Genomic DNA, 9636 nt, shown 5'->3' with positions numbered 1-9636 from the left:
CGGAGTAGAAGACCTTGTGCATTTCAGGTAAAATAACAACACAATATTTATATCCCAGGACAAATTAGCTAGCAACAGCAAGCTAGCTAAATAGGACAGATTAGCTAGCAAGTGCAAGCTAACTAGCTAAATTGCCATACATGTTTAATGCTTTTCAACCTGTCCCCAAATTAATGTAATTGGTTCAGATTGTTTTGATATTTTAACCTATTTATGCATGATGGCGCATGCACGCAGCCAGTTTGGGTTCCATGTAACATGGAGGATAATGGCAGATCGCTCCAATATTTTTTTGCATATTTATTACGATTTTGTTGTTTATAAGTGTTTTTGTTTTTGATTGCACTTTTGAATATGTTGTAATGGGTCATCTCGACAGTGATTCAAGACTGATGTTGTCTTGCTTGGCTCAGCTAGCTAGCAGCTATGGACTGTTTGGACTGTTTGTGTCACGCCCTGATCTTAGAGATCCTTATTATTCTCTATGTTTGGTTAGGTCAGGGTGTGACTCGTGTGGGAAAATCTATGTTTTCTATTTCTTTGTGTTTTTGGCTGAGTATGGTTCCCAATCAGAGACAGCTGTCTATCGTTGTCTCTGATTGGAGATCATATATAAGTTGTAATTTTCATTTTGGGTTTTGTGGGATCTTGTTTCTGTATAGTTTATTTTGACTTACAGAACTGTCGTTTTTGTCGTTGTTATTTTGCTTTTGGTGTCATCAATAAAAATAACGATGTACGCCTACCACGCTGCACCTCGGTCCGGTCATTCCACCAACGAGAGCCATAACAGTTTGAACTGTTTGGATTTGAATGCCACAACACTGTCCACTGGGGATAGACATCAATTCAACCTCTATTTGACATTGGTTTTGACTGAATTTAATTGAAATGATGTGGAAACAACATTGATTCAACCAGTGTGTGCCCAGTGGGCGGCTTCATGAGAAGCCTGAAGTATTGGACTGCATACAGAGTTGGCTTGTTCTAGTGAAGATAATCTTGACTGTTAATTATCTGTGGGGAGCTTACTGCGTCTGTGACAGCAGTAGCATCCCCACAGACTTAGTGGTGAGGAGTAACTTGACAGCTAGTTAGCTAACCATCAGGCTATAATGACCGGAGCACTGACATTGGGGTCAGCAGAGTGCGCTGCAGAGCCTCTGCTGACCCCAACGTCAGTGTTCCGGTCATTATACTGCTCACTGACTGACCAGTTCCATTCTGCATGACCATCCATGCCTGAAGTTCCTCCTCTATCAATGCCATCGACGTAAGTCCTTGATCCATCCTTCCACCTTCCATTCCCTGACTTCAATACTATGGAACCCGTTGTGTAAAGTAACTAAGTAAAAGTACTTTGATGTACTACTTAATTAAGTCATTTTTCTGGAGTAGCTGTATTTTACTATTTTTATACAGTATATTTTTATGACAACTTTAACTTTTGCTCCACGACATTCCTAAAGAATACAAATAAATTAATAATAATAATCTTTACTCCCATCCGTCTCTGTGCTTTCATAATTTCCCAACAGTTCACATGTGGCTGAATCTCACCATAGAAACCATTCCCTCTGTCTCTGTATGTGTAGCCCATGTATCTGATGCTGTCTGGACCAAAAGAGTAGGACATGCATGTTGCCGCCGTAGCATTTGATAGATGCCAGCAAGCATTTGGCCTCATTGATAAAAGAAAACTATATAATTAGCCAATCAGCTTGCGTTGATGTCCTGCAGTAGCTAGCTTGGATGGAGATGGGTATTTGGACTTGTGGTTTTGACTTAATTCTCTGTATAGGCCAATGATTATGACAGTGATTCTGATCTAACCAGAAATGCATATGTTGTGCCATTGGCCTGAGATGATTGAAGTTCAATATGTAGGCTAGTAGGCTCATGTTAACTAGCTAGCTAACTTACTTGATTCATTGTTGCCCATGAGAGGAACTTAGGCAAGCAGACATTTTAGCTAGGTAGCCTATGACAAAAAAAAATAAAAGTATGACAGAGCCAAAGACCATTTAGCCAACATGAAGAGTGGAGGATGGCATTGGCATTCAACTAGTAATCAAGTTCTCCTTCACCCAAATGGAGATAGCAGATGTTCTGAAAGAGCTGCAAAACCTGGACCCATGCAAATCAGCTGGGCTAGACAATCTGGACCCTCTCTTTGTTGTAACCCCTATTACCAGTCTGTTCAACCTCTCTTTCGTATCGTCTGAGATCCCTAAAGATTGGAAAGCTGCCGCGGTCAACCCCTCTTCAAAGGGGGTGACACTCTAGACCCAAACTGTTACAGACCTATATCCATCCTGCCCTGCCTTTCTAAAGTCTTCGAAAGCCAAATTAATAAACAGATCACTGACCATTTCGAATCCCACCGTACCTTCTCCGACACCATTCTGTATACATCTGGCCTTTCTTTGGACACTGTGTTAACTAACCTCCAAATGAGCTTCAATGCCATACAACACTCATTCCGTGGCCTCCAACTGCTCTTAAACACTAGTAAAACTAAATGCATGCTTTTCAACCGTTCGCTGCTCGCACCCGCCAGACTAGCATCACTACTCTGGACGGTTCTAACTTAGAATATGTGGACAACTACAAATACCTAGGTGTCTGGCTAGACTGTAAACTCTCCTTCCAGACTCATATTAAACATCTCCAATCCAAAATTAAATATAGAATCAGCTTCCTATTTCGCAACAAAGCCTCCTTCACTCACGCCGCCAAACAGACTATCCTACCAATCCTCGACTTCTGTCATTTACAAAATAGCTTCCAATATTCTACTCAGCAAACTGGATGCAGTCTATCACAGTGCCATCCGTTTTGTTACCAAAGCCCCTTATACCACCCACCACTGCGACCTGTATGCTCTAGTCGGCTGGCCCTCGCTACATATTCGTCGCCAGACCCACTGGCTCGATGTTAGGTAAAGTTCCGCCTTCAGCTCACTGGTCACGATAACAACACACACCCGTAGCACGCGCTCCAGCAGGTATATCTCACTGGTTATCCCCAAAGCCAACACATCCTTTGGCCGCCTTTCCTTCCAGTTCTCTGCTGCCAATGACTGGAATGAATTGCAAAAATTGCTGAAGCTGGAGACTTATATTTCCCTTACTAACTTTAAACATCAGCTAACCGATCGCTGCAGCTGTACATAGCCCATCTGTAAATAGCCCACCCAATCTACCTACCTCATTCCCATATTTACTTTCTGCTCTTTTGCACACCAGTATTTCTACTTGCACATCATCTGCTCATCTGTCACTCCAATGTTAATTTTCTAAATTGTAATTACTTCGCTACTATGGCCTATCTATTGCCCTACCTCCTCACGCCATTTGCACACACTGTATATAGACTTTCTTTTTTTCTATGGTGTTATTGACTGTATGCTTGTCTATTCCATGTGTAACTCTGTGTTGTTGTTTGTGTCACACTGCTTTGCTTTATATTGGCCAGGTTGCAGTTGTAAATGAGAACTTGTTCTCAACTAGCTTACCTGGTTAAATAAAGGTGAACTAAAAAATGGAATTGTTTTAGAAAAGGGTGAGTCAACATTTTTTTGTTTTACTTACTTACTTACACACACTCACACTCACACTCACACTCACACACACACACTCTCACAGACAAAAACACACACATAAATCAGTACCATGGACATCCACATGATATTTAGCAACATTGATTAGACTAAATAGCGATTGGCATCTTTAAGTTTGTTTTCAGTGTATTAAACTAAGCATATATGGCCTTGTTGATATTATTATGTTTAAATGTTAAAGTGGAAATGGTGCTGGAATACCAGAGGCAGGGCTCCTGTTGTTTTTGTGCTGACTTGAGGTAACTTAGTGGTTCTAAATCAGTAGTTGATTCGTAAACCGTTGAAAACATGAACTTGCTTAACCATGCTGCAGGTCATATAACTGTTTGTTACATGCAATATTTGCTTTGTGGACTTCACGGGATAGATGTTGCTGTCTGGTTTTGTGATGAAACAAATGTATGTGTAGTTTAATTTATTCTGCCACTGTGTGATAGTTGTATTTTTGTTGTCACAGCCTTATTGTATGTCAATATTGGCCTGCTCGCCTCCCTACCACTGAGGAAGTACAGCTCCCGCTCAGCCCAGTCAAAACTGTTCGCTGCTCTGGTCCCCCAATGGTGGAACAAACTCCCTCACGACGCCAGGACAGCGGAGTCAATCACCACCTTCCGGAGACACCTGAAACCCCACCTATTTAAGGAATACCTAGGATAGGATAAGTAATCCCTCTCACCCCCCCCACCCCCTTTAAGATTTAGATGCACTATTGTAAAGTGACTCTTCCACTGGATGTCATAAGGTGAATGCACCAATTTGTAAGTCGCTCTGGATAAGAGCGTCTGCTAAATGACTTAAATGTAAATGTAAATGTCATGGTGGTGTATGAACTAATGGGTTATAGAGCAAACAACACAATTATCACAACAGAGGTTGGAATATGGATTTTTTACTCACTCCCCAGTGATTTTACCCACGCAACACTACTGCATACATTTTCACAGACACCCAAAAGTACTTTAAATGTTCAGACAGGACAGCAATAATAGACCTTGGGACCACATCACCCCCACCCTCATCAAACTCCACTGGCTCTCAGTTCAATACAGGAGCATCGTTAAATCAAATGTTATTGGTCACATACATGTGTTTAGCATATGTTATTGTGGGTGTAGTGAAATGCTTGTAAATTGTTCATGCTTAACTACAAAGCACTCAATGGACTGGCGCCCACATAACTTACTAACCTCCTGCACCCCTACACTCCCACCTGTTCACTGCGCTCTTCTGAAACTGACCTCCTACACTCCCACCTGTTCACTGCGCTACTCTGACACTGGCCTCCTCACCCTCCCTCTCACCAGCCTCCACTCCATGGTAGACGGGCCTTTTAGCAGTGCGGCTCCCCAACTCTGGAACTCCCTCCCTCTCCATGTCAGAACCTCACAATCCATACAGATATTCTAGTCCACACTAAAGACACACCTCTTCACACAGGCTTACACAGATTCTCTGTTGTCTTAGCTTTAACCTCTGTCTAGTTCACTTCCTGGTAAGTCTGTCATCGTGTTTAGTATTCTCCATGGTCAGTCTGTCATCATGTTTAGTATTCTCCATGGTCAGTCTGTCATCATGTTAACTGTTCTCCAATGTCAGTCTGTCATCATGTTTAGTGTTCTCCTTGTTCAGTCTGTCATCATGTTTAGTGTTCTCCATGGTCAGTCTGTCATCATGTTTAGTGTTCTCCAATGTCAGTCTGTCATCATGTTTAGTGTTCTCTATGGTCAGTCTGTCATCATGTTTAGTGTTCCCCATGGTCAGTCTGTCATCATGTTTAGTGTTCTCTATGGTCAGTCTGTCATCATGTTTAGTGTTCCCCATGGTCAGTCTGTCATCATGTTTAGTGTTCTCAATTGTCAGTCTGTCATCATGTTTAGTGTTCTCAATTGTTAGTCTGTCATCATGTTTAGTGTTCTCCATGGTCAGTCTGTCATCATGTTTAGTGTTCTCCATGGTCAGTCTGTCATCATGTTTAGTGTTCTCCAATGTCAGTCTGTCATCATGTTTAGTGTTCTCCATGGTCAGTCTGTCATCATGTTTAGTGTTCTCCAATGTTAGTCTGTCATCATGTTTAGTGTTCTCCAATGTCAGTCTGTCATCATGTTTAGTTTTCTCCAATGTCAGTCTGTCATCATGTTTAGTGTTCTCCATGGTCAGTCTGTCATCATGTTTATTGTTATCCATGGTCAGTCTGTCATCATGTTTAGTGTTGTCCATGGTCAGTCTGTCATCATGTTTATTGTTATCCATGGTCAGTCTGTCATCATGTTTAGTGTTCTCCAATGTCAGTCTGTCATCATGTTTAGTATTCTCTATGGTCAGTCTGTCATCATGTTTAGTGTTCTCCAATGTCAGTCTGTCATCATGTTTAGTGTTCTCTATGGTCAGTCTGTCATCATGTTTAGTGTTCTCCAATGTCAGTCTGTCATCATGTTTAGTATTCTCTATGGTCAGTCTGTCATCATGTTTAGTGTTCTCCAATGTCAGTCTGTCATCATGTTTACTATTCTCCATGGTTAGTCTGTCATCATGTTTAGTGTTCTCCATGGTTAGTCTGTCATCATGTTTAGTGTTCTCCATGGTCAGTCTGTCATCATGTTTAGTGTTCTCCATGGTTAGTCTGTCATCATGTTTAGTGTTCTCCATGGTTAGTCTGTCATCATGTTTAGTGTTCTCCATGGTTAGTCTGTCATCATGTTTACTATTCTCCATGGTTAGTCTGTCATCATGTTTACTATTCTCCATGGTTAGTCTGTCATCATGTTTGGTGTTCTCCATGGTCAGTCTGTCATCATGTTTAGTGTTCTCCATGGTCAGTCTGTCATCATGTTTAGTATTCTCTATGGTCAGTCTGTCATCATGTTTAGTGTTCTCCATGGTCAGTCTGTCATCATGTTTAGTGTTCTCCATGGTCAGTCTGTCATCATGTTTAGTGTTCTCCATGGTCAGTCTGTCATCATGTTTAGTGTTCTCCATGGTCAGTCTGTCATCATGTTTAGTATTCTCTATGGTCAGTCTGTCATCATGTTTAGTGTTCTCCATGGTCAGTCTGTCATCATGTTTAGTGTTCTCCATGGTTAGTCTGTCATCATGTTTACTATTCTCCATGGTTAGTCTGTCATCATGTTTACTATTCTCCATGGTTAGTCTGTCATCATGTTTGGTGTTCTCCATGGTCAGTCTGTCATCATGTTTAGTGTTCTCCATGGTCAGTCTGTCATCATGTTTAGTATTCTCTATGGTCAGTCTGTCATCATGTTTAGTGTTCTCCATGGTCAGTCTGTCATCATGTTTAGTGTTCTCCATGGTCAGTCTGTCATCATGTTTAGTGTTCTCCATGGTCAGTCTGTCATCATGTTTAGTATTCTCCATGGTCAGTCTGTCATCATGTTTAGTGTTCTCCAATGTTAGTCTGTCATCATGTTTAGTATTCTCCAATGTTAGTCTGTCATCATGTTTAGTGTTCTCCTTGTTCAGTCTGTCATCATGTTTAGTGTTCTCCAATGTCAGTCTGTCATCATGTTTAGTATTCTCCATGGTCAGTCTGTCATCATGTTTAGTGTTCTCCAATGTTAGTCTGTCATCATGTTTAGTATTCTCCATGGTCAGTCTGTCATCATGTTTAGTGTTCTCCAATGTCAGTCTGTCATCGTGTTTAGTGTTCTCCTTGTTCAGTCTGTCATCATGTTTAGTGTTCTCCAATGTTAGTCTGTCATCATGTTTAGTATTCTCCATGGTCAGTCTGTCATCATGTTTAGTGTTCTCCAATGTTAGTCTGTCATCATGTTTAGTATTCTCCAATGTCAGTCTGTCATCATGTTTAGTGTTCTCCAATGTCAGTCTGTCATCATGTTTAGTGTTCTCCAATGTCAGTCTGTCATCATGTTTAGTGTTCTCCATGGTCAGTCTGTCATCATGTTTAGTGTTCTCCATGGTCAGTCTGTCATCATGTTTAGTGTTCTCCATGGTCAGTCTGTCATCATGTTTAGTATTCTCTATGGTCAGTCTGTCATCATGTTTAGTGTTCTCCAATGTCAGTCTGTCATCATGTTTAGTATTCTCTATGGTCAGTCTGTCATCATGTTTAGTGTTCTCCATGGTCAGTCTGTCATCATGTTTAGTGTTCTCCATGGTCAGTCTGTCATCATGTTTAGTATTCTCTATGGTCAGTCTGTCATCATGTTTAGTATTCTCTGTTTGGTGTTCTCCATGGTCAGTCTGTCATCATGTTTAGTGTTCTCCATGGTCAGTCTGTCATCATGTTTGGTGTTCTCCATGGTCAGTCTGTCATCATGTTTAGTATTCTCTATGGTCAGTCTGTCATCATGTTTAGTGTTCTCCGTGGTCAGTCTGTCATCATGTTTGGTGTTCTCTATGGTTAGTCTGTCATCATGTTTAGTGTTCTCTATGGTCAGTCTGTCATCATGTTTAGTGTTCTTCAATGTCAGTCTGTCATCATGTTTAGTATTCTCCATGGTCAGTCTGTCATCATGTTTGGTGTTCTCTATGGTCAGTATGTCATCATGTTTAGTATTGTCCATGGTCAGTCTGTCATCATGTTTGGTGTTCTCTATGGTCAGTCTGTCATCATGTTTAATGTTCTCTATGGTCAGTCTGTCATCATGTTTAGTGTTCTCCATGGTCAGTCTGTCATCATGTTTAGTATTCTCCATGGTCAGTCTGTCATCATGTTTAATGTTCTCTATGGTCAGTCTGTCATCATGTTTAGTGTTCTCAATTGTCAGTCTGTCATCATGTTTAGTATTCGCCATGGTCAGTCTGTCATCATGTTTGGTGTTCTCTATGGTCAGTCTGTCATCATGTTTAGTATTCTCTATGGTCAGTCTGTCATCATGTTTAGTGTTCTCCATGGTCTTTTATATACTTATTTAAAATGAGATTGTATTACTTTGTATCCTGCTGATTTGATTGTGTATGTAATGTGACTTTGGGTGTTGTGAAAAGCACTTAAAATAAAATGTATTATTATTATTAAATAAACACAAAGTTTTTGTAAATTATGTCTTGTTTGATTTATTTATTTAATTTGATTTACTTTTACTCAAGTATGACAATTTAGTACTTTTTCCACCACTGTACTTAAGTACATTTAATACTAAATACTTTAATACCTCAAGTAGTATTTTAATGGGTGACTTTCACTTTTACATAAGTCATTTTCCATTCAGGTATCTTTACTTTTACTCAAGTAGGACAATCGTAGGTGGCATGCCAGCTGGTAAGGTTGGTAGACTACAAAAAACAAGCAATTACTAAATGTACTGAATCTTTCAATCTTTCACCCAGACATTTGCTGAGATGCAGAGAAGGATACTTTGTGTCTTTAAAAAAATAACCACTAGTTAGGAGGATACAGACAGCTCAAGAGGTATGCTTAGATAAATAAATAACCACTAGTTAGGAGGATACAGACAGCTCAAGAGGTATGCTTAGATAAATAAATAACCACTAGTTAGGAGGATACAGACAGCTCAAGAGGTATGCTTAGATAAATACATAACCACTAGTTAGGAGGATACAGACAGCTCAAGAGGTATGCTTAGATAAATACATAACCACTAGTTAGGAGGATACAGACAGCTCAAGAGGTATGCTTAGATAAATAAATAACCACTAGTTAGGAGGATACAGACAGCTCAAGAGGTATGCTTAGATAAATACATAACCACTAGTTAGGAGGATACAGACAGCTCAAGAGGTATGCTTAGATAAATAAATAACCACTAGTTAGGAGGATACAGACAGCTCAAGAGGTATGCTTAGATAAATACATAACCACTAGTTAGGAGGATACAGACAGCTCAAGAGGTATGCTTAGATAAATAAATAACCACTAGTTAGGAGGATACAGACAGCTCAAGAGGTATGCTTAGATAAATAAAAACATGGAATTAAGCATAATGATTATGGCTCTGGATTGCAGAAAAAAAAGCTGATTCAGGTGTTTGAAAAACTCCAAATTCTCCAATTGACAGACAGGGGAACACCCCCCC

The sequence above is a fragment of the Oncorhynchus gorbuscha genome, linkage group LG17 (genome assembly GCF_021184085.1).
Source record: "Oncorhynchus gorbuscha isolate QuinsamMale2020 ecotype Even-year linkage group LG17, OgorEven_v1.0, whole genome shotgun sequence".
In the NCBI taxonomy this organism is placed as follows: Eukaryota; Metazoa; Chordata; class Actinopteri; order Salmoniformes; family Salmonidae; genus Oncorhynchus; species Oncorhynchus gorbuscha.
Note: the sequence above shows the minus strand (reverse complement) of the source record.